Source organism: Dendrobates tinctorius, unplaced genomic scaffold (assembly GCF_039654945.1).
Source record: "Dendrobates tinctorius isolate UK_male_01 unplaced genomic scaffold, ASM3965494v1 ptg000017l, whole genome shotgun sequence".
Lineage (NCBI taxonomy): Eukaryota > Metazoa > Chordata > Amphibia > Anura > Dendrobatidae > Dendrobates > Dendrobates tinctorius.
Window position 1 is genome coordinate 6224799 of NW_027361685.1, and position 27084 is coordinate 6251882.

The 27084-nt window shown below is 46.0% G+C and overlaps 1 protein-coding gene and 1 long non-coding RNA gene across 2 annotated transcripts in view; both read right to left on the reverse strand.

Moving 5' to 3' along the window:
* LOC141082416 (uncharacterized) overlaps positions 1-27084 on the reverse strand; it is a 197179-nt gene that overhangs the window by 80320 nt on the left and 89775 nt on the right. The gene's annotated exons all lie outside the window — the stretch shown is intronic.
* On the reverse strand, positions 22703-25030 carry LOC141082216 (uncharacterized). The gene is made up of 3 exons (XR_012230463.1): positions 24713-25030; positions 22930-23155; positions 22703-22816 (listed from the first exon to the last, which is right to left on the reverse strand). It is a non-coding gene; the product is annotated as an uncharacterized lncRNA (long non-coding RNA).

Here is a 27084-nt window from a genome sequence, read left to right on the forward strand (position 1 = left end):
GGTAACATGTATATTTCCTTCTAGCATATGTAAAGGACAATGCTTTATGTATTTTCCCACATGTGTATCAATCCAATTTCACAAACCTTGTCATATCATGCAACCGTAGGAATTAACTAAAACTCCTAAACTACAACTACCACTACATCAACTAATATCTACTATTTCCGCAGCCTGGTTTCCTATATCATATTGTGTCGCATGTGATGTCTCAGTCTTGCAACGTGAGGTGAGAGGAATTCCACCTCTCCCAGATCTTTTCAAATTTACCCGGGAATCCCCTGTTTTGGTATAATGAGCGCTCATATGGGACAATTGAGTTCACCAGCTCGATCCAAAACCTAAGGGAAGGACATGAGCCCCCCATCCACCGCAGTGCCAACACCTTTCATGCCATAAACAGTGTCTCGCGCAGGAAGACCCCAGTATAGCGATCCCAAATCTCCTCCTCCCACACCCCAAACAAGCAGACCAATGGCTCTAGAGGGACAGGGGCTTGCACCGGGGATGTCAGTAGTGTAGTCACCTCTTTCCAGTAATGTAGGATAGTGGGACATTGCCACACCATATGGATAAAATCAGCATCTGGCGAGTGACATTGCAAACATTCTGATGATTGAAGCCGACCCATCCTAAAAAGTCGCAACGGCGTTAAATATGATTGATTAATTATATACAGTTGTATCATTCTGTTGTTAACAGATGGTGATACTCCAATCGGAGATTTCAGAATCTCCTCCAACTCCTCTCCTTGCACTTCAGGAATGAGTCGTTCCCACGTCATCTTTAAAGAGCTTATGGCCGAATCTGCCCCTACTGACAGCATATATGTGTACAAGGAGGATATGAGACCCTGGGGACCCTGTGACTTAAGAATTCCTATTAGAGGTAACGATGAAATAGTACGGTCCACACCCCCATCCCTCATGTGTGACTAAAGAGCAGATCTCAGCTGCAGATAGCGAAAACATTGAGACCTCGGAATATCATGTGTAGCCTGCAATTGTTCAAAAGACTTTAAGGTCCCCTGGTCATACAAGTCTCCCACTGAAGAGACGCCACACTGGGTCCAAAAAATGGCGGATGGGTGATTCAGTAGCCCTGGAAAATAGTTATTACTCCACAGGGGCATTTCAGCTATAACATCTTTAAACCCTATTACATTCTTGATTTGTCTCCATATCAATCGAGCCAGCCGGAGCAGGGGTAATAGACGTGGGGCATTAGTTTTTTCCAACTCAAGGAAACCTAATAGGCAATCCGCTTATGCAGCGTGAAGCAGGTGGCTTTCAGAGTTAGAGAGGCAATTACCCGGCATCCAGTTATTTAAAGCTTTAGCCTGCCCAGCTACGTAGTATAGGAAAAAATCTGGTAACGCCGCCCCACCTCCCCTCTTTGGTCTTTGTAGAGTTGACAATTTAAGTTTGGGCCTAGTTTTCCCCCAAACAAAGGACGTGACTAGAGAATTAAGAGTAACAAAAAAGGACTTGGGCACGGCTACCGCACTGTGCTGAAGGGAGTAGCTAAATTTAGGGAGTAATATCATTTTAGTCAGGTTAATGCGTCCAGCCACAGATAATGGGAGCCTACTCCAAGACGCAAACTTAGCTTTAACTAGTTCCAACAACGGGTGGAACCTTCATGTATTGTAGCTCCATAGTTGTGTAATCCTGATCTATCTATAGACATATCATGTGCTTCATTAAAGTCCCCCCCAATTATCAAATTGGTTGTGTCCCAACCCGCCAACTTAGAGAGTAACTGAGTCTGAAACTGCGAGTCTGGACCATTAGGTGCATAAATATTTACTAAATTATAGCAAACACCTTCTTTTTGCATCAGCGGTCATCTTAGGTGGGGAGGTAGTATTCTGGTCCCTAGTCGAGGATCTATTGGATTTTCCAGATTTGGCTATGAATTTTTCCATAGTGAAAAAGAGACCTGATGAGCTTGTGTAGGTTTGGCAGTGGCGTCGCTATTGAATATCTGCCTCACTTGTAACTGCCCCGGTTACCTTGCAGTCCGGTGATGCTGCGGTGAGCACTCCAGCGTGTGCCCCATGTATTGGAATCCACGTTTCGCGTGGATGTCAGCGACGCCTGCGCCTAGGACCTCTGGGATTCCCGGAGAGCTGGTCCCGCTATCAGGGGAACCTTGCCCGGGCCTTATCCCTGCTGCCCCGCTCAGTGCTGCGGTGTGATGGCAGCGGATTCAATCTGCTGTCAGGGAGCTCTATTAAAATGCGGCCATCTTCAAGCTCCGCCTCCCGAAGGCCCCGAGAGTCAAGTTTTACTTAACAGACACCTGCCCTTTAAATGTCCGGGCGATCAGTAAGGGTTATATAAAGAATTATGTGACGAGATTTCAGCAAAATTATATATCGAGAGTTCAGTAAAAGTAACGAGAATTACATGAAAGTTATACAACTAGAGATGGGTTTTGGTTAATATCTTGAGGGGATTATGTTTGATGCTGTATTTCTCTTAAGGCCAATGTGCGATTATTTAGATAGCACAGCGTTTGTTGTCTTAGTGTCTCAGCGAGGACAGCTCGAGTACAGGACTGCCGTGCACTTCATTCCTTCTGTTATAGCTGCTACAGCTCCGTGCCTTTAGACTGGTGTCTGGAGAGCGGGTGGCAATGTGTTCCTTTGTATCTCAGCCTTGCCTGCTGATCTGTTGTCAGTGTCTTCACCCTGTTGCCCCCCAGCGCCCTGAGCTCTTCCCCTGTGTTTCTCTGCACGCGGTGAGTCTTGTGATTTATAAGTGTCCCTTTATGTTCTTTTTAACTTTAAAAGATAGCAATGGTAAATTTATAAGCAACAAAAATCCGAAGGCAGAAATTATTGCCATATTATTAGAAAATCTAATAATAAATTTTTATGGAGCACCAAAAATCTTTATAGTTTTTTAAATAAAGATAATACCTTCCATAAAAACTCGTATATGGTAAAGTGGGAATCAGAACTAAATATTCTATTAACCACGAACAATGGGAAAACGCTATCAGAAACTCATATTCGTCCAATATTTCTATGATCCTTCACGAGGCTTCCTATAAAACCCTCGTTAGATGGCGTTACACCCCTTCTCACCTAGCTCATATTGACCAAAAGAACTCACCCTTATGTTGGAGAAATCGCGGACTACATGGTAATCTTCTAAAGTTAAAAGCCTGTGGAACAGGTATCGATATATGGACTCCCTTCTCAAGAGGCATTACCCGTTAACTCCAAAGGCCGCTCTTCTCTCTATTGACCTTGAAGAGTTCGACCCTTCAATAAGGTTTGTTATAATACATATTTTCCTGGTGGTTAGGAATTCCCGGGCATTGTACTGGAAAAGAGTGGATGTGCCAAAGTTTTCAGACATTTTGGAGAAAATCTCTTCGCACTACTCTTTGGAACTACGCTTCGCTATTATTAATGATAACTTAAAGAAGCACGCAAAGAAATGGGACAAATGGAAATCAATTCCTGTTACGGCTTAAACCAAAGATATACTTTATTGTCCAAATAATAAACATCTGCGCTACGGTACGGCTGATGGAATACTCCAACAGATCTGGTCAACATATAACCTTTTTTTTTTTTATACTGATCATTAAGTGCCAACAGTCTTTTCATGATATAAACTTATGTTAGATAAAGCTTATACAGTTTACATCTGCATAAATTTCATATGCAAAGCTATGGAAATGTATATTTGGAGTTTTCTAGCTTTTATTGTCACCCCATTTCCCTTCCCTTTCCTCCCCCTCTCCTTATTGTACCCCCTCCCCCTTTTCCTAAAACCTTACATTTCTCTCCTCACTCCTCCCCTTATTAAAACTTCCAAATCAATAAAAACAGTTAAATACATATAAAAAATAAAAGAAAAATTTCCCACATTCTGAACATGAAAAAGGCTTCTCCCCTGTGTGAGTTCTCTAGTGGCCATCCAGATGCGCTTTCCGGTTAAAACATTTCCCACATTCTGAACATGAAAAAGGCTTCTATCCTGTGTGGGTTCTCTGCTGCATAACAAAATCTGGTTTTTGGCTAAAACATTTCCCGCATTCTAAACAGGAAAAATGGCTTCTCCCCTGTGTGAGTTCTCTGGTGCTTAACAAAATTTAATTTCTGTGTAAAACATTTCCCACATTCTGTGGGTGCACGCATTCCCTCAGCAAAGCATTCCAGCAGCTAAACATCTAGAAGAAGCAATTAATCCATGGTAGGGAATTAACATCCATCTTCTCTCTTCACACAGGTACAACCTCTGCTTGCTGTCCTCTGCTGTTTATCATCCTGCAACATTTCTTTTAATGGTACAACCTCTGCTTGCTGTCCTCTGCTGTTTATCATCCTGCAACATTTCTTTTAATGGTATAGAACATAGAACTCTGCTATCAATTACTGCCAAGTTATCCTGTAACAACTTTAATGGCATATAACATAGAACTTTGCTTGCTGAATTATTTCTATAATTCATCTGTTACATTGTACTCAATACTCACTGCTGTACATCCATGGCTGGGGTCATTGTAGATATTATCTTGGGAAAGGTGTTATAGCATAGAGATGGTGCCAGGACAAGTGTTTTTATCATCTATCCACCCCCTGGTGTTGAAACAGCTGCTAAATTATCCCAAATGAGCTCCCACAATCCCTCTCTCCTGACCCTGTAGTGTGGCCTATAAATTTAGAAGCATTCTAAGGTGTGCACGCAGTGTGGGGTGCACGCATCTCCTCAGCAAAGCATCCCAGCAGCTAAGCCTCTAGATGAAGCAGTTAATCCATGGCAGTTAGTCAGGGCAGGAGCCAGGTAACTCACACTTTGCTCTCCCTTTTAGCCATGTGCTTTATTTCTATTCCCCTGTGTTCCCTTGCCATCCACATTCATTGCCCCATCCCCCTCCATCAAGACTCATACACATCAGCCCCTATATACTTCCCTCTCCCATGTACACAGGGGTGGATTAAGGGTAGCCAGGGCCCGGGGCAGTTCAGACTCTGTGGGCCCCCCTCGTCACGTGACGGGGGTCACGAATCGTAGAGCCACACTCTACATAGAGAATAATGGGGCCTCCAGCACCGACCTCCACCCGCAGAGCCACACTCTACATAGAGAATAATGGGGCCTCCAGCACCGACCTCCACCCGCAGAGCCGCACTCCACATAGAGAATAATGGAGCCTCCAGCACCGACCTCCACCCACAGAGCCGCACTCCACATAGAGAATAATGGAGCCTCCAGCACCGACCTCCACCTGCAGAGCCCCACTCCACATAGAGAATAATGGGGCCTCCAGCACCGACCTCCACCCGCAGAGCCACACTCCACATAGAGAATAATGGAGCCTCCAGCACCGACCTCCACCCGCAGAGCCCCACTCCACATAGAGAATAATGGAGCCTCCAGCACCGACCTCCACCCGCAGAGCCACACTCCACATAGAGGATAATGGGGCCTCCAGCACCGACCTCCACCCGCAGAGCCGCACTCCACATAGAGAATAATGGGGCCTCCAGCACCGACCTCCACCCGCAGAGCCACACTCTACATAGAGAATAATGGGGCCTCCAGCACCGACCTCCACCCGCAGAGCCGCACTCCACATAGAGAATAATGGAGCCTCCAGCACCGACCTCCACCCACAGAGCCGCACTCCACATAGAGAATAATGGAGCCTCCAGCACCGACCTCCACCTGCAGAGCCACACTCCACATAGAGAATAATGGGGCCTCCAGCACCGACCTCCACCCGCAGAGCCGCACTCCACATAGAGAATAATGGAGCCTCCAGCACCGACCTCCACCCGCAGAGCCGCACTCCACATAGAGAATAATGGAGCCTCCAGCACCGACCTCCACCCGCAGAGCCGCACTCCACATAGAGAATAATGGAGCCTCTAGCACCGACCTCCACCCGCAGAGCCGCACTCCACATAGAGAATGGAGCCTCCAGCACCGACCTCCACCCGCAGAGCCGCACTCCACATAGAGAATAATGGAGCCTCCAGCACCGACCTCCACCCGCAGAGCCGCACTCCACATAGAGAATAATGGAGCCTCCAGCACCGACCTCCACCCGCAGAGCCGCACTCCACATAGAGAATAATGGAGCCTCTAGCACCGACCTCCACCCGCAGAGCCGCACTCCACATAGAGAATAATGGAGCCTCCAGCACCGACCTCCACCCGCAGAGCCGCACTCCACATAGAGAATAATGGGGCCTCCAGCACCGACCTCCACCCGCAGAGCCGCACTCCACATAGAGAATAATGGAGCCTCCAGCACCGACCTCCACCCGCAGAGCCGCACTCCACATAGAGAATAATGGAGCCTCCAGCACCGACCTCCACCCGCAGAGCCGCACTCCACATAGAGAATAATGGAGCCTCTAGCACCGACCTCCACCCGCAGAGCCGCACTCCACATAGAGAATGGAGCCTCCAGCACCGACCTCCACCCGCAGAGCCGCACTCCACATAGAGAATAATGGAGCCTCCATCACCGACCTCCACCCGCAGAGCCGCACTCCACATAGAGAATAATGGAGCCTCCAGCACCGACCTCCACCCGCAGAGCCGCACTCCACATAGAGAATAATGGGGCCTCCAGCACCGACCTCCACCCGCAGAGCCGCACTCCATATAGAGAATAATGGAGCCTCCAGCACCGACCTCCACCCGCAGAGCCACACTCCACATAGAGAATAATGGAGCCTCCGGCACTGACCTCCACCCGCAGAGCCGCACTCCACATAGAGAATAATGGAGCCTCCAGCACCGACCTCCACCCGCAGAGCCGCACTCCACATAGAGAATAATGGAGCCTCCGGCACCGACCTCCACCCGCAGAGCCACACTCCACATAGAGAATAATGGAGCCTCCAGCACCGACCTCCACCCGCAGAGCCACACTCCACATAGAGAATAATGGAGCCTCCAGCACCGACCTCCACCCGCAGAGCCGCACTCCACATAGAGAATAATGGGGCCTCCAGCACCGACCTCCACCCGCAGAGCTGCACTCCACATAGAGAATAATGGAGCCTCCAGCACCGACCTCCACCCGCAGAGCCGCACTCCACATAGAGAATAATGGAGCCTCCAGCACCGACCTCCACCCGCAGTGCCGCACTCCACATAGAGAATAATGGAGCCTCCAGCACCGACCTCCACCCGCAGAGCCACACTCCACATAGAGAATAATGGGGCCTCCAGCACCGACCTCCACCCGCAGAGCTGCACTCCACATAGAGAATAATGGAGCCTCCAGCACCGACCTCCACCCGCAGAGCCACACTCCACATAGAGAATAATGGGGCCTCCAGCACCGACCTCCACCCGCAGAGCCGCACTCCACATAGAGAATAATGGGGCCTCCAGCACCGACCTCCACCCGCAGAGCCACACTCCACATACATGGCTGCTCTCAGTGCTCTGTGCTGTGCGCACAGGACCTGTGATGAGGTCACAGGAGGGGAGGAGACAGGGGTCACATGATCGGGGGCCCTGACACCTTCCCTCCTGTGATCTCATCACAAGCCTTTGCACGCTACCAGCAGCATCAGCGTTCACGCTACTTGTAGATGCTGCTGGTAGCAGAGCACATAATGCCGCCCCCACGGTCACTCACTTTTAGGTGGGGAGAAGATGGAGTGCCATTGCAGCAGCCAGCAGGAATGTGGTGGGGGCCCCCTTAGAAGCTCTTGTGGTGGGGGCCCCGGGGCTGAAACCCCGCCTGCCCTGCCTATAATCTGGCCCTGCCCGGTGGCGGATTATAATGGGGCAATTTACTGGCCTGGGCTGTGGGCCCCTTAACCCCACTGGGCCCGGGGCAACTGCCCAAATTGACCTCATTATAATCCGCCACTGCATGTACAGCTCCCATGCAATTCTCAACTTCCTGAAAAACCTCAGCCCATCTTGCCTAAACACATCGCACAAAAAAACTTCTGACAATTCCAATAACTACTTGCTTTTTATCTTCCTACTCCTACTGATTTTAGGGGACATCTTCTCCAACCCTGGTCCACCATCCCTTATGGAGGAAAACTCTCCCACCAGAAGACTTCATCCACTTCAAATTTATGTTAAGAACCTATAGCTCTGACCTTCACCTCGCCAATCAGCCCTACTTCACCACCCAGATCTCCTCACTATCCGACAACCCCAAGAAACTTTTTGACCCCTTTCACTCCCTCCTCAGGCCGAAAGCACAAGCCCTTATCACAGACATTTGTGCTGATGACCTGGCCTCCCACTTTACAGAGAAAATAGATAATACATCAGGAAATCCGCTCCCAGACACCAGGTGCTGTGAGTCTCATCCCTCCCTGCATTTCCCCTGGCTCACTCTCCACATTTGATCCCATCACAGAAGAAGTCGTCTCCAGGCTCCTCTCTTCTTGTGCAACTACGTGAACTACTGACCCCATTCCCTCACATCTACTCCAGTCTCTCTCTCTAGACGTCACAAGCCACCCAACTACAATCTTTAATCTCTCCCTCTCCTCGGACATTTTCCCTTCCTCTTTCAAACACACTATCATTATTCCATTATTAAAGAAACCCGCTCTCGACCCATCCTCCACAAACAACTACAGACCAGTCTCCAATCTCCCCTTCATCTCTAAACTCTTGAAGCGCATGGTCTACTCCCACCTAACCTGTTACCTCTCCATTCACTCCCTTCTAGACCCTTCACAGTCCGGCTTCTGCCCCCTACATTCGACAGAAACTGCACTCATTAAAGTGACCAATGACCTTCTGATGGCAAAATGTAACGGTGACCACTCTCTGCTCATTTTTCTTTACCTTTCTGCAACTTTCGACACTGTTGACCACCATCTCCTACTCTCTAGACTCCAGTCACAAGGCATTAATGACACTGCTCTCTCCTGGTTCTCTTCCTATCTCTCTGACCGCTCCTTCAGTGTTTTGTTCGCTGGCTCCACTTTATCTCCTCTTCCTCTCACTGTTGGGGTACCTCAGGGCTCAGTACTTGGCCCCCTTTGCTTCTCTCTCTACACGGCCCCAATTGGATAGACTATAAGCAGATTTGGGTTTCAGTACCATCTTTATGCTGATGACACACAACTATACATGTCATCCCCTGACCTTACCCCTCTGTACTACAGAACGCCAGTGACTGTCTGTCCACAGTCTCCAACATCATGTCCGCTCTCTATCTGAAACTCAACCTTTCCAAAACTGAACTCTTCCGCTCCCACTGTCTACTAAACTCCTTAAATCTGACATTTCCCTCTCCGTGGGTGGCACTATAATTATACCCCAGCAGCAGGCGTGCTGTCTGGGTGTTATGTTTGACACCAATCTCTCCGTCACCTCCCATATACAATCTCTTGCCCGCTCTTGCCGCTTACACCTAAAGAGCATCTCTAGAATCCGCACTTTTCTCAACATGGAAACAATAGAAACCCTCACTGTCGCCCTGATACACTCCCGCCTGGTCTACTGTAATGCTCTATTAATTGGCCTCCCCCTCACTTGACTTTCCCCTCTCCAATCCATCCTTAATGCAGAAGCCAGGGTTGTCCATCTGGCTAATAGGTACTCGGACGCGTCTGCTCTTCGCCAGTCGTTATACTGGCTGCCCATTCATTATAGGATCCAATTCAAAATACTTGTTCTCACCCACAAAGTTCTCCACAGTGTGGCACCCCCTTACATCTCCTGCTTCATTTCTGTCTATCGGCCTAGCCGATCGCTGTGCTCTTTAAATGACTTTTGACTAACCTCTGCACTAATCCGTACCTCCCACTCCCAACTCCAAGATTTCTCCCTTGTTGCGCCAATCCTCTAGAATGCTCTACCACAAGAAATTTGGACCAGCCACAACTTGCCCAGTTTTAGGCATTCCCTCAAAACACATTTGTTCAGAGCAGCCTATCACATTCCCTAATCAAAAACCATTTTATTTGTAAGTGTGCGTATGTAGCCAATTCACTATCTCTATCTAACCGCCACTCCCTCAAGATGACTGGACTATCATTGTAAATACACACCTGTACTTTGTATCTCCCTCACCTCATTGTACAGGGTGGGCCATTTATATGGATACACCTAAATAAAATGGGAATGGTTGGTGATATCAGCTTCCTGTTTGTGGCACATTAGTATATGGGAGGTGGAAAACTTTTCAAGATGGGTGGTGACCATGGTGGCCATTTTGGATCCAACTTTATTTTTTTCAATGGGAAGAGGGTCATGTGACACATCAAACTTATTGAGAATTTCACAAGAAAAACAATAGTGTTCTTGGTTTTAACATAACTTTATTCTTTCATGAGTTATTTTCAAGTTTCTCTTTGTTTACAGCCATTGACATGTTGCAAAGGTTAACACGTGAGGAGCTGATAGAAATTGTGTTGATGTCTGTTGAACGCAGTACCGGGGTCATTGCAGCAGATTTTAATGCAAGACACCATAAGCAAGAAAACTGTCACCATTCCTGTTTATTTAGGTGTATCCATATAAATGGCCCACCCAAAAAAGTTTGCCTCATCACTGAACATAATGTTCTGTGTAAACTGAGGGTCCTGTTCCAATTTTTGCTTTGCCCATTCTGCAAATTCAGTGAGCCGCTCTGGGTCACCAAGCATTCCCATTTTATTTAGGTGTATCCATATAAATGGCCCACCCTGTAGATTGTAAGCTCTCATGAGCAGGGTCGTTTTATTTTGCTTTAATTATTGTATTATTGTTAACGTTGTTACGACTGTTGTGTTTGAAACTGTTAAACTGTCAACGCTGTGGAATATGTTGGCGCTATATAAATAACGATTATTATTATTATTATGAACAGGAAAATGGCTACTCCCTTGTGTGAGTTCTCTGGTGCCTAACAACATTTGATTTATGTGTAAACCATTTCCCACATTCTGAACAGGAAAAAGGCTTCTCCCCTGTGTGAGTTCTATGGTGATTAACCAAATCTGAATTCTGGTTAAAACACTTCCCACATTCTGAACAGGAAAAAGGCATCTCCCCTATGTGGGTTCGCTGGTGAATAACTAGACTTGATTTCTGGTGAAAACACATCCCACATTCTGAACAGCAAAAAGGCTTCTCCCGTGTGTGACTTCTCTGGTGATTAACAAAATCTGATTTCTGTATAAAACATTTCCCACATTCAGAACAGGAAAAAGGCTTCTCCCCTGTGTGAATTCTGTGGTGCTTAACCAAAGATGATCTATGGTTAAAATACTTCCCACATTCTGAACAGGAAAAAGGCTTCTCCCCTGTGTGAGTTCTCTGGTGTCTAACAAGATTAGGTTTATGTTTAAAATATTTCCCACATTCTGAACAGGAAAAATGTTTCTCCTCTGTGTGAGTTCTCTCATGCCTAACAAGTTCTGAATTCCAGTTAAAGCATTTCCCACACTTGGAGCAAGAAAATCTCTTCTCCGTTGTGTGATTTTTTTGATGTTTAAGAAACGACTTTTCGAGGGGAAAACTATTTCTATATTCTGAATGTGAAAATGACTTCTTTGCTTTAGGAGCAGTTTGTTTTTTAATGCCTCTTTTGTGACTTTGATTTTCCTTAGTAGTCAGTAATGAATCAGAAGATGGGACCTGTTTCATAGGATCAGATGACAGATCTTTACTGTAAAGGGATGCTGGTATATCTGGAGCAATGGCAATGACTTCAGTTGCATCCTGTGGGATTTTGCGATCATCTGATTTAAAAATTGAAGATATCAGCTGTCCTGATCTCCTGGTAGAGTCATCTGCTAAGAAAAAAACAATTATTTTGAATATAATATCCTAGAATTTTATATTTTTGAAAATGGCTACTTAAACTGTCTGTAAAAATGGCAAGTTATGTAAAATTATTGAATGACTGTCTAAGTCAATGACAGTTCACAGTCTAATACAAAAAGTTAGAGGATGAACCAGTAGTGTGCAGTGTTCAACTGTTTGTTCATTCTGCCTCCCAAATATAATAAATAAAAAGCAACCCATCAATGATATGTAGGCGAAAATACCACCAATAACAACTCCTACTCATCTCACATAAAACAAGTTCTCACTCAGGTCCATCATCTGTCATTGAAAAAACAGATGTCCACATTATTAATGGCTCAAAGACTCTTGAAAAGCAACATGGCTTCCATAAACAAAGCCAGCAAAATGCACTCTTTCCAAGTCAAATCTCCCCCTCGCTTCTGAGCTTTGCAGTGTACCTAAACCACATTTACCATCCTTGTATTTGGCATCACTGCAATGAGAAGGACCCACTTAGTTTCCTATGTGCGTGTCTAGTGGAGCACAATCCGGGCATTATGTGCTGGGCAATAATATGGCATATTTCTAATCTTCACTCTCCAACATCCCCTGTGTGCTAATTTCCGCAAAGTCCCTGTGAAGTCAAAATAGTCACTACTCTTGTAGATTAATTGACCGAGGGTTATAATTTCCAAAATGTAGTCACTTTATGAGGATTTCTACTGCTCTGGATTTCTGACATTTTGTCATATTGAGACTTCCGCAAACGGTATGTCCCATTTTCTCCAGGATCTGCTCCTGTGACGTCTGCTTCTGTCACCAGGTGCCATCTTATTCATTCTGCAGGCAGCACCGGTGATGGATGCGACATTAGAAACAGAAGCTGTAGGCGGCACAGGCACTGTTCAGCCACTAAGATGAGGGTGCCTGGGACCAGTAGTACCGGCCAGTCTGGCAGTATGTGTGGGTGCTGTCCAGGTGAAGTTATCTGCTCCCTGCTTCAGCCAATTGGAAAGCACCGCACCGTACTAAAGCTTGAAGCATATTACCGAAGGCTGTCAGATACAGCGTTGGCCTGCTCCGGTTCAGTCCTCGGTGCTCAGCTCCCGGCTTGTGCATTTGCTTCCTGTTATGAACCCGCTCTGTTTACGGACTACTCTTGCATCTTATAACTTTTTATTTTCTCTCCTCTCCTGGTCCTGACTCGACATCTATTCTTCTTGCTATTTCACACCACAAAACAGCAGGTAACACCATCGCCCAAGCCTAGGAGTCTTTGTGTAAGTCCAGATCCATGTAGAAGGGTTAAAGGGTGATGAGCAAGACAATCCCTTGGATCTGGAAAATGGAGTAGATAGCGCCAAGCCTCTTCATGGTGGACATCTTTTGAGCTGCCAATTGACCACGTACAATGCCCCCAATAAATTTTGTCGGCAAACTATTCCAGCAAAATTTGCCTTCATACAGCTAAATGGCGCTCTTTCCCTTCTTAACCCTGCCATGTGCCAAGACAGTAGTGTACAACCGTATATAGGGTTTTGTCGCATTCAAGAGAAGTTGGAAAATAACTTGTAATGTCAATTTGTTTCCTATTATCCTTTGTGAAGAATTTCACAGTTATCACCACATAAATTGATACATGTCAGATTTGAAAATTGGGGTCTGATTAGGAAGACAAAACTGGCTGCAGGAAGTGGTTAAATCAGCATTTTGGGCACTAACTACTGTAGTCGAAAACTGAAGATTGATCATTTCAGTAGATGTATTATTGCCTAACTCCACAGTCTCCATCAGTAATAAATGAGCAGCTAGTGGTGAAACCTCTCTGGGGTAATTAGAGTATGGGGCTCGGTGACGTCACAATCTAAACTATCGTAAGCTCCAATATTTTCTGTCAGATGAGTTTGCAAGAGAGCGGCAGGGATCTGCAGTGTTGTGGGTGGAGGCAAGAATGCCTCGGTTTATATATGTTGAGAGTCACTATGAGGCTGGGAGGAGGCCGCTCTCTTGCCACAGGTCAGTACAGCAGCACCCCCTGGCGCCTTGCTTACCCTCTGTTCCTTTTTTCTTATGATCTCTCCTTTTTTTTTTTTTTCCCACAGCCCTTACTTTGGGACTCTGAAAAATTGTCCTCTTTCCATATACCTTGACACTCCTATTGAGGTTAGTATCTCATGTTTGCTATACTTTCCTTTCTCCACCACCCAGCTTCGTTTTCCATTTATCCAAGCACATTATGATTAGTACTGTATATTTGTTTGCCAATAGTCTGCAATATCTCCTATGACCATCTTCTTGTCTTACACTGCATTCCTGTTATTGCGCAGATCCATGTGTAGTCCTATGTGTGCACATATAGACGTTTATATATTTTGTATCTATAGGGTTTTTCAGCATACACCCTTTTTAAATTTTATTAATTTTGTATATATTTATGTCCACTATGTCTCTAGCCTTTTGTACATTATCTTGATCACTTTGTTTAGTGTGGTAAATAATTTTTCTTTGCTTTTTTATCTTGCAGTATGGTTTGAGAAAGACCTAGGTATAGGTCGAAACGTAACCGTGTAATACTCATGTTTGGAATCTGATCTCTGTTTGCGGTGTTTTTTCACTTTTCTTGATTTATTGAAAAAAAATTAATAAAAATCATAATAATTCCTTTAATGACTCTGATGCAAGTGACATTGAATTTTGAGTGCGACTGTCTACCCGTTGACTTTTACCTGTGGTATATCCACGTTCAGTCAGCACCTCCTCCTACAGCACGAGTGCGCGTCTTTATTTTTTCTATTCAACACATCTCCTGCAGGCGGGAATAAATGTATATTACAGGGACGTAAATTTGATGAATGCACTGGCATTACCACTGCGTGACAGGGTCAAGAATCTGCATACAGCACCTGCCTGCTCTATGGCTTAACGTGTAGAAATGCAGTAAATATATACAGCAGATATGCCCTACATACACAGATGACCCTGATCTATGAATTACTGAACGTCTCCATGTATGGCTGGGTAGAGCAGGCTGGGGCACACGTACACTTAAGGAGGTGATCATGATTATGAAGCCGTACTGTGTCCTGGATTTGCACTATGTTCCTGCCACCTGCTTGAAAAGGAAAAAGCTGCCGCCCTATGTCTGCGTGATGTCACTACACTGCCGGCTCTTCTATTGCAAAAAAGAAGGGATCCCTGATGAAGGACACCGAAGCCTCAGAAACGCATTGGATAATATCACTCTTTTCTGCAATAGAAGAGCGCCCGCAGTATAGTGACATCACGCAGACATAGGGCGGCAGCTCTTTCCTTTTCAAGCAGGTGTTATGATCAGCGCAGCCGGCCTGAACGCTGCTGACTCGGCATCATCCTACACAGTATATATCCAAGACACAGTATGGCTTCATTATCGATTTAATCATCTCCTTAAGTGTATGCGGGCCCTGACTACTCTGCCCAGCCATACACATAGACGTTTAGTAATGCATATATCAGTGTCATTTAGTGTATTTAGCACATATCTATAGTATTTCTTAACCCCTTCCTGACATATGACGTACTATCCCATCCAGGTAACCCGGACCCGTATGACCGATTGGGATAGTATGCCATTGCGATCAGCTGCGCCCACGGGGCGATTATCACAGATGTCAACCGGCACTAAGTGCCAGGAGCGGTCACAGACCGCTCCCAGCACAATAACCCCCATCACACTGCGATCAAATATGATCGCAGATTTTCCCGGAGCATAAGGGAGAATCGTGCAGGGAGCGGGCTCCCTGTGCGCTTCCCTGAGACCCTCAGGACAAAGCAATGTGCTCGTGTTGTTCTGAGGGCCTCCTCACTTCAGGCCCCTGGATCCAAGATGGCCACGGGGGTGTTCTGGGTCCTGAAGGGAGGTGGCTTCTCAGTGCCTGCTGAGAGCAGGCGCTGAGAAGCCACCTGCACTGCCTGTCAGATCGCTGATGACACAGTGCATTGCAAAATGTCAGATCAGCGATCTGACACTGTATAGTGATGTCCCCCCCTGGGACAACGTAATAAAGAAAAAAAAACGCGTAAAAATAATTTTTAGAAAATTCCTAAATAAATTTTAAAAAAATTTCCTAATAATTTCTTTTTTTTGTAAATAACAAAAAACAAAAGTACATATATTTAGTATTGCCGTGTCCGTAACGACCCGCCCTATAAAACTGTCCCACTAGTTAACCCCTTTAGTGAACCCCTTCAAAAAAGGCAAAAAACAATGCTTTATCATCATACCACCGAACAAAAAGTGCAATAACGCGCAATCAAAAAGACGGATATAAATATCCATGGTTCCGCAAAAAATGAGCCGCCATACAGCATCATCAGCGAAAAAAGTAAAAAGTTATAGCTCGCAGATGCAGAAACAATTATTTATATAAAATTGTTTTTATTGTATAAAAGCGCCAAAACATAACAAAAAATAAATCAGGTATTGCTGCAATCGTACTGATCCGAAGAATAAAACCGCTTTATCAATTTTACCACACATGGAACGGTATAAACGCCCCCCCAAAAGAAATTAATGAAATGCTGGTTTTTGTTCATTCTGCTTCCCAAAAATTGGAATAAAAAGCGATCAAAAAATGTCACGTGCCTGTAAATGGTACCAATAAAAATGTCAACTCGTCCCGCAAAAAATAAAACATCACATGACTCGGTGGGTCAAAATACGGAAAAGTTATAGCTCTCAAAATGTGGTGATGCAAAATCTATTTTTACAATAAAAAGCATTTTTTAGCGTGTGACAGCTGCCAAACATAAAAACCGCCATAAATAGTAAATCAAACCCCCCGTTATCACCCCCTTAGTTAGGGAAAAATAATAAAATAAAAAAATGTATTTATTTCCATTTTCCCATTAGGGTTAGGGCTGAGATTAGGGTTAGGGGTGTGTTGGGGTTCGGGTTGGAGTTAGAATTGGGGGTTTCCACAGTTTGGGCACATCAGGTGCTCTCCAAACGTGACATGGCGTCTGATCTCAATTCCAGCCAATTCTGCGTTGAAAAAGTCAAACGGTGCTCCTTCCCTTACAAGCTCTGCCATGTGCCCAAACAGTGACTACCCCCACATATAGGGTATCAGCCTGCTCAGGACAAATTGCACAACAACTTTTGGGGTCCAATTTCTCCTGTTACCCTTGCAAAAATAAAAAATTGGGGGTGAAAAATCATTTTTGTGGAAAAAAAAATATGATTTATTTATTTTTATGGCTCTACGTTATGAAATTTTGTGTAGCACTTGTGGGTTCAAAGTGCTCACCACACATCTAGATAAGTTCCTTGGGGGGTCTAGTTTCCAAAATGGGGTCACTTGTGGGGGGTTCCACTGTTTAGGCACATCAGGGGCTCTCCAAACGGGACATGACAACCGCAGACCATTCCATCAAAGTCTGCAGTAAAAAATGTCACTACTTCCCTTCCGAGCCATGACGTGTGCCCATACAATTGTTTTCTACCACATATGGGGTACCAGCGTACTCAGGACAAATTGGACAACTTTTGGGGTCCAATTTCTCCTCTTACCCTTGGAAAAATAAAATAATTGGGGACTAAAAGATCATGTTTGTTGAAAAAATATGATTTTTTTATTTTCACGCCAGGGCGTTATAAGCTTCTGTGAAGCACTTGGGGGTTCAAAATGCTCACTAAACATCTAGATAAGTTCCTTGGGGGGTCTAGTTTCCAAAATGGGGTCACTTGTGGGGGGTTTCCATTGTTCAGGCACATCAGGGGCTCTCCAAATGCAACATGGCGTATGATTTCAATTCCAGCCAATTTCGCGTTGAAAAAGTCAAACGGCGCTCCTTCCCTTCTGAGCTCTGCCATGCACCCACACAGTGGTTTACCCCCACATATGGGGTATCTGCGTACTCAAGACAAATTACACAATAACTATTGTGGTCCTGTTTCCCTTAGGAAGATAAATATTGGGGTGAAAAGATCATTTTTGTGGAAAAAATATGATTTTATAATTTTACGGCTGTACGTTATACACTTCTGTGAAGCGCTTGGGGGTTCAAAGATCTCACCACGCATCTAGATAAGTCCCTTGGGGGTCTAGTTTCCAAAATGGGGTCACTTGTGGGGGGTTTCCACTGTTTGGGCACATCAGGGGCTCTCCAAACGCAACATGGCGTCTGATCTCAATTCCAGCCAATTTTGCTCTGAAAAAGTTAAACGGCGCTCCTTCCCTTCTGAGCTCTGCCATGCGCCGAAACAGTGGTTCCACCCAACATATCAGGTAACAGCCTACTCAAGACAAATTGCACAATAACTTTTATGGTCCAATTTCTCCTTGTTACCCTTGTTAAAATAAAAAAAAATGGACCTGAAGTAATTTTATTGTGAAAAAAGTTAAATGTTCATTTTTTAAAGATTCAAAAAATTCCTGTGAAGCACCTGAAGGGTTAATAAACTTCTTGAAGGTGGTTTTGAGCACCTTCATGGGTGCAGTTTTTAGAATGGTGTCACTTTTGGGTATTTTCTATCATACAGACCCCTCAAAGTTACTTCAAATGTGATGTGGCCCCTGAAAAAAAATGGTGTTGTAATAATGAGAAATCGCTGATCAACTTTTAACCCTTATAACTTCCTAACAAAAAAAAATATTGGTTCCAAAATTGTGCTGATGTAAAGTAAACATGTGGGAAATGTTACTTCTTAAGTATTTTGTGTGACATATCTGTGATTTAAGGGCGCGAAAATTCAAAGTTGGAAAATTGTGAAATTTTCTAAATTTTCATCAAATTTCCATTTTTCACAAATAAACGCAAGTTATATGAATTAAATTTTACCACTAACATGAAGTACAATATGTCACGAGAAAACAATGTCAGAATCACCAGGATCCATGGAAGCGTTTCAGAGTTACCTCCTCATAAAGGGACAGTGGTCAGAATTGTAAAATTATCCCTGTCAGTAACATGCAAATAACCCTTGGGGGTAAAGGGGTTAAAGAGGTTGTCCAGTACTAGGACAAGCATTTCTTAAACTAAATGTTCGTCCCCGATAAAATGATAAAGCTTATACTCACCTGCCCATCTGGCTCCCTTCCAGCGATGTTGGCACTCGCTGCATTGAGACTGCGATGCGGTGGAATGACAAGTGATGCCCAGCACCCAATCAGCGCAGGTGTCACAGTACACTTAATGTTGTCGATCATATAAGTGAAGTTTGGCCAGAAAGACTGGACCTGGTCTTGTAGGGACCATGAGACATTCAGCAGTACAGAAGGGAGAGAAGATTCATCCGATAAGATCTCAGGGTTCTAGGAAGCGAACAGCATCATTACCCTCCGCTTTCTCTTACAGGCCCAGCATAAGATTTTTCTTCAACTGATTTTCTAACCTGTCAGCACATTCTATGTACACTGTCAATTGGCTTTATAGTTACAGATCTGGGCAGGTAACGGTCAGCGTCTCCTCAACCCAGGGAGTAGGTGGATCCTCCAGGTTGTAAGTTCTATAGAAAAGGGCTTTCAATGCCCAAAGTCATTTCAACGGTTTTGGGTGGAGGAGAATGTTGTGGTCTAGAGGCAAAATGGTGACCATGGCAATACGGCCGGACTACACCACCGATAAAGCAGCCACAGCCGGTGACTGAGAGGAATCTGTGACTTCTCTGCATTCAGTGGTTACTACTCACCTGGGCAGTCATATGTGGGAATCACCTCTTTACACCACTCATCACCCCTCACATATGTCTCTGTAGTATTAATATGGGTCAGATCTTCACCCTGAAACAAATATTGTAAAAGTCACAGACAGATGGAGAAGTCCCATCTATGATCAGCTCTAATCCTGCCATCTCCACCGTTCTCATTACACAAGTATAAAACATATAATACTGGTGGATAAAACAAGACTGAGCACAAGACCTTCACAGCCGTCTACACATCATAGGGGAGATCTCCTGACACCTTCTCTCCATCTACCTGAGGATCCTGAGGAGCACTGGGATCTTCTTGGTTACAGTCCTGTGGAAGAAGAGGACGGGGACATCTCTCTGGTGTTGTCCTCTTACTGGATAGATCTGGAGGAAACACATACAGGGACTGAATTCATTCTCTACATACAGATAATTATAGGCCGTGTGTATTTAGTCCTGTCTATTACCTGGTGATGTGAGGGGCTGGGGAACCTCCATTATGACGTCCTTGTACAGAGCTCTGTGTCCTTCTAAATACTCCCACTCCTCCATGGAGAAATAGACGGCGACATCCTGACACCATATAGGAACCTGACACATACAATGATACCGTCATCCCCCCAATCCCTTCATAGTGTTACTGTATAATGTCCCAGCATTTCCAGCAGTGTCACCTCTCCAGTCAGCAGCTCAATCATCTTGTAGATAAGTTCTAGGATCTTCTGGTCATTGATGTCCTCATGGAACAGGGGGTGAGGTGGAGGCCCCATGTTTGGACTCAGGGGTCTTCCACATCCCTCAGACACAGGGTCCTGACAGCGATCACTAGAGGTCTTCTTCACCACTGTGTAATCCTGGTTATGGAGAGACACATAAATAAATCTCACTACAGACATTCCCAGAGTCCTCACCTCTCCAGTTCTGTCCATCTGTTATTCCCATAGATAAGAATGATGTAATGTGACGTCATCAGAATCTCTCACCTCTCCAGTGAGACGGAAGAGGGTCTCTAGGGTGAGGTGTAACATCCTCTCCGCCATCTTGTCTCTGTCCATATCCATCCTTGATGGGTAAATCAGGAATATTTTCTTTTGTAGAAGATCTTCACTGAGAGGATCCGATATTGTAGAGACCTGAATGAGAAGAAGATGATCCGATGTAACATCATAAGAATCCTGTGTAATAATACAATTACTGGAGATAATAAGGGAAACATATGAGGAGATTTATTATTTTATACATACCTGTATTCCCTGGTACTACTAATATAGGTCAGATCTTCAACCGGAAACAAATATTGTAAAAGTCACAGACAGATGGAGAAGTCCCATCTATGATCAGCTCTAATCCTGCCATCTCCACCGTTCTCATTACACAAGTATAAAACATATAATACTGGTGGATAAAACAAGACTGAGCACAAGACCTTCACAGCCATCTACACATCATAGGGGAGATCTCCTGACACCTTCTCTCCATCTACCTGATGATCCTGAGGAGCACTGGGATCTTCTTGGTTACAGTCCTGTGGAAGAAGAGGACAGGGACATCTCTGGTGTTGTCCTCTTACTGGATAGATCAGGAGGAAACACATACAGGGACTGAATTCATTCTCTAGATACAGATAATTATAGGCCATGTGTATTTAGTCCTGTCTATTACCTGGAGATGTGAGGGGCTGGGGAACCTCCATTATGATGTTCTTGTACAGATCTCTGTGTCCTTCTATATACACCCACTCCTCCATGGAGAAATAGACAGCGACATCCTGACACCTTATAGGAACCTGACACATACAATGATACCGTCATCCCCCGATCCCTTCATAGTGTTACTGTATAATGTCCCAGCATTCCCAGCAGTGTCACCTCTCCAGTCAGCAGCTCAATCATCTTGTAGATGAGTTCTAGGATCTTCTGGTCATTGATGTCCTCATGGATCAGGGGGTGAGGTGGAGGTCCCGTGATTGGGCTCAGGAGTCTTCCACATCCCTCAGACACAGGGTCCTGACAGCGATCACTAGAGGTCTTCTTCACCACTGTGTAATCCTGGTTATGGAGAGACACATTAATAAATCTCACTCCAGACATTTCCAGAGTCCTCACCTCTCCAGTTCTGTCCATCTGTTATTCCCATAGATAAGAATGATGTAATGTGACGTCATCAGAATCTCTCACCTCTCCAGTGAGACGGAAGAGGATCTCTAGGGTGAGGTGTAATATCCTCTCCGCCATCTTGTCTCTGTCCATATCCATCCTTGATGGGTAAATCAGGAAAATTCTCTTTTGTGGATGATCTTCACTGAGAGGATCCGATATTGTAGAGACCTGAATGAGAAGAAGATGAGCCGATGTTTCCAGGATTCTTCTTGTGGGAATTGGCTGTGATATCCCCTGTGCAATATATTTCTAGCATTAAAGCGCTCAGTAATGGGGGGGAATCTCCACATACCTCCACCTGCAGAGCCGCACTCCACATATATGGCTGCTCTGTGCACAGGACCTGTGATGAGGCCACAGGAGGGGAGGAGTCAGGGGTCACATGATCTCCGGAGTGAAGAGGCTCCATGGAGACTTCTCAGTCAGTAACATTCCCGCCATTATTCGCCCCTCACTACTGGCACAATTACCCCGCGCCACCTTTTCTACTCAGTGTTATGTGTGGAATGTAACGTGTGATTTCTCTGGAGACAAATAGACCCCACACAGGAGGGAATTCTCACCGGTTACCGGCCGTCTACTATATGGCGGCATAAGATTGTGCTGTCGACTCCACACCAGGAGCTAAAATGCCCAAATCTCATTTATTTCCTCCCTTCCAGAGTCTGGCTGAGGCTCATATACGGCCATGCTCCTCTCCAGTCACCGTGGGGGGTTTGGTAGAAGGATGCAGGGTTGGGCCTGTGAGTCACGGTTCACCTTCCCTATCCTTTACCCCTTATACCCGACCTGTTTATCCAATTATCTGGAGCTAAATGGTTTTACAAACTTAACGTGAGAGGGGAATATAACCTTATAAGTGTACGTCAGGGGGACGAATGGAAGACCACATTCAATATACCTGAGGGGCAGATATAAAACCTGATGCTGCCATTCGGGGTAACCAATGCTCCGGCAGTCTGTGACAATGTCAGTAATTATATTTTTTTCACTGATTGGTAGATTTGTGGTAATTTTCCTGGATGATATAGTGAGTTACTCCCGTCCTCTGGAGGAGCATGCTGAGCATGTCAGACAGGGTCTCCAGGTTCTACGTGACAACTATTTATTTGGTAACCTGGAGAAATGTCAATTTGTGGTCCAGCAGGTCCAGATCTCAGGACATTTGGCTTCTGCATTGGGGTCTCAGATGGACCCCGTTACGGTCCCAGCAGTCCCTTCATTGGTTTTATCCAAGTGACCTGAAAGTGTTAAAGAGATTTCTTTTAGTCATGATACTGAGGAACAAACAAGCGAAAAATAGGGTCTTACCTGATAACCAGATGTAATGAGAGTAGGGGAGTATTACACTCACCTGATGGAGCGGCACCTTTACACCATGCTCAATGCATAAACCAGCTGCTGCAGGACCCGGGGCCAAAGACCGAGCAGAAGAGCTGATCCGGGTATAATGTATCTGTACCTGCGCTGCTGATGGAGACGATCGGAGATGGAGATTTTCCTTAAAAACATTTATTCAAATAGGTTTTCAAAGTCAATGCATTTCACAGTCACGCAGGACGTCTTCCTCAGGACGAAACCTGATAGTGGATAAACATGTCAAGCTTGGAACGTTTTATATACAGTCTTTTTGAAAAAAAAAAAACACTCCAACAAAGCACGATATGTCAAAGTTCATGAGAAAGTTTGTCACACAAAGATAAATTATGGTTCATGAAAAAACAAAAAACATTTACATACATTAATTATATTAAAAAGCACTAAGTATTAAGTGAGGTCACATAAAAGAATGAATAAACATGAATGTGAAATGAATGAATAAGTTCTTGCCCGTAAATAAATTATTTATTAATGGTGTTATTTAGTTGTGTCAGTAGTTTCCTATATGAGATGTGAGCTGGTGTTCTGTAAGTTTCTGAAGTCACAGGTATAGTGGTGTAAAGCTGTGCACCACTAGTGAGCTTGATGGATCAGCATCGGACTGAAAACATAGGATTATTGGAAAAGAAACCATTGAACTAGAAGACAAATACGTAACCCAATGGTTAATCCATATATATAAAAAAACAAATGTATGTATGTGTGTGTGTGTATGTGTGTGTATCAAGCCCTGCCCCTCATTATCATGTCACTAGCTGAAGAGCCCGGCGTTGCCCAGGCATAGTAACTAACTGTGGTTAGTTATAACAAATTGTAATGATTATCCTCCATCCCATAACCCAGTGCCCATATACCCATCATACATATCCTCCATCCCATAGTCCAGTGTCCAAATATACCCATCATACATATCTTCCATCCCATAGTTCAGTGCCCATATACCCATCATACATATCCTCCATCCCATAGTCCAGTGCCCATATACCCATCATACATATCCTCCATCCCATAGTCCAGTGCCCATATACCCATCATACATATCCTCCATCCCATAGTCCCATGCCCATATACCCATTATATCCTCCATCCCATAGTCCAGTGCCCATATACCCATCATACATATCCTCCATCCCATAGTCCAGTGCCCATATAGCCATCATACATATCCTCCATCCCATAGTCCCGTGCCCATATACCCGTCATACATATCCTCCATCCCATAGTCCAGTGCCCATATACCCATCATACATATCCTCCATCCCATAGTCCAGTGCCCATATACCCATCATACATATCCTCCATCCCATAGTCCAGTGCCCATATAGCCATCATACATATCCTCCATCCCATAGTCCCGTGCCCATATACCCGTCATACATATCCTCCATCCCATAGTCCAGTGCCCATATACCCATCATACATATCCTCCATCCCCTAGTCCCGTGCCCATATACCCGTCATACATATCCTCCATCCCCTAGTCCCGTGCCCATATACCCGTCATACATATTCTCCATCCCATAGTCCAGTGCCCATATACCCATTATATCCTCTATCCCATAGTCCAGTGCCCATATACCCATCATACATATCCTCCATCCCATAGTCCAGTGCCCATATACCCATTATATCCTCTATCCCATAGTCCAGTGCCCATATACCCATCATACATATCCTCCATCTGTCATGCTCGCCATGTCTGTTATGTCTGCCATGTCTGTTTTACCTCATGACCCTAGAGCAGTGTGCACACTCACCTTATGTCTGCTGAGCTGCAAGATGCCTGCGTTTCTGCTTTGCCTTCTGTGATCTTCTCGTCATGTCTAGAATCCCTGATCATGTATTTCCTAGGATCCTGCACTGTCTGGTTCTGCAATCATCTCGTCATGTCTGAAACCTTCATCATGTGACGTTTCCTAGGATCCTGCACTGTCTGGTTCTGCAATCACCTCGTCATGTCTGAAACCTTGATCATGTGACTGCACTCTGTGATCCTGGAGCATCTGAACTAGGAAGTTCTCCCCTGGTCCTGACCCGGAAGAGGAGGTGCTATGCCCTATATTAGACCGCCCCTTCCTATGCTCAGGGCCTGAGTATTGTGTGGTGTTCCTGCATGGCTGCTTGGTCTGTGGGGCGCTCCCTCTATTCTGTGCCCTTGCACTCTGCTCTGTGGTGCATCTCTGCACACGCTCTGTGCTCATACTCCATCTCTTGTTCCGTGCTTTGTCTTATGTTTGTCCGTTGTGCCATGTTTGTCCTTGTCCTGCTTGGACTTGTAGTCCTTCTGTTATTCTCTGCCTTGCCTGTTTTCGCTATGCCTTGTTCCGTACCTTGCCTTGCTCTGCCTTGTTCCTCCCTATGGTCTCTGTCTTTGCTTGCTCTGCCTCGCTCTCTCCTATGGTGCTCTGTAGTGCTCCCTGGCACACGCACCATTCCTCCTCTCTTTCCGTTTGTGCTCTTTTCCATGTCTAGTCCCAAGGCTCTGCCTTCGCCCGGCTCTGGGCTTTGGCCTATGCTCCGCTGCTAGACTCTTTCCTATTATGCTCTCTTGCACGGTTCTAGGCTAGTCCCAAGGTTCTCCCTTGGCCCGGCTCTGGGCTTCTGCCTACGCTCCGCTGCTAGCTCTGTTCTTGTTCTGTGTTTCTGCCTATGCTTACTTTCCTGGTTCTGTACTCTGCTTAAGCCCTGCCTTTTTTCTCATCTTGTCTTCCCTTGCTCTGTTTCTTTGTATGCTCTTTGCATGCGCCTGCCCTAGCCGTGCCCGCCTGCTTGTGCCTCAGCCGTGCTCGTCGGTCAGTGACAGCTGTGTCGCCTGCCATGCCTCAGTCGGGTTCGCTGGAGTCTTGCCTGTCTGTCAGTGCCGCAGCCCGATCAGCTAGCCAGTGCCCCAGCCGTGCCCTCTGTGCTCCCTTGCACTTCACGCTGTTTCCGCACTGTGCTCTCTAAAGCACGCGCAGGCCATCGCCTGCACATGGCATACCTCCCCGTGCTTTTGTAAAAGTACGCGCAGGCTTTGCCATGTTCCCTGTCGTGCCCTCTTGCACGCACAGGCCCTAACCCTGTCCTGGAACCCTGACCTTGGCGTGTCTCTACACACGCACTCTGTCTTGAGCCTTGTGCCTTGGCGTGTCTCCAAGCACGCACCCTGCCTTGAACCCTGGCGTGTCTCCAAGCACGCACCCTGCCTTGAACCCTGGCGTGTCTCCAAGCACGCACCCTGCCTTGAACCCTGGCGTGTCTCCAAGCACGCACCCTGCCTTGAACCCTGGCGTGTCTCCAAGCACGCACCCTGCCTTGAACCCTGGCGTGTCTCCAAGCACGCACCCTGCCTTGAACCCTGGCGTGTCTCCAAGCACGCACCCTGCCTTGAAACCTGGCGTGTCTCCAAGCACGCACCCTGCCTTGAACCCTGGCGTGGCTCCAAGCACGCACCCTGCCTTGAACCCTGGCGTGGCTCCAAGCACGCACCCTGCCTTGAACCTTGGCTTGCCTGCCGGATTCCCGTAACCTGCCGACCGTTGCCAGAGGTCCGGAACCAGATGACTGCGGCCTGATGTCTGGAGCTGATGTCCGCAGCCCGATGCCTGGACCCTGTCGGTCGTTGCCAGTAGTCCGGAGTCCAATGCCATCGCACCCCGTCTTGGATCCTGGCGTGTCCTAGCATGCATCCCTTCTAGGAACTCTTGTGTGATCCCTATCACGTATCCTGTCCTGGACCCTGGTATGTTTTCGTGCACGTGTTATGCCTGGAACATTTGGCGTCCCCTTGCACGCATCCTGCCGTGTTTCACTGTTTGTGCCCTGCACCTGATTCCCTGTTATGCCTTGCACCTGAATAAAGTGTGAATCCACGTTTGAGGAAGAAACTGTGTGACTTTGCTTTATCTTTGGTATCCTGTCCGTCCTGTTGTCAGACACTCAATAGTGTCTCCTTGAGCCGGCCGTCTGGTCCCAGCAGTCGTGGTGGCTCACCCCCTTGGTCTTGCCCCTGACACTCCCTGTACAGGGGGTGGGTTCTCACTAGGTCAGCTCGCCCTAGGTGGGTGGGTCCCACGGCCCAGAGGGTCCACTCTAAAAAGGAAGATGGGCTCAGCAGAAGCCGAGTCCGTAACAGAATACTCAGGCCATG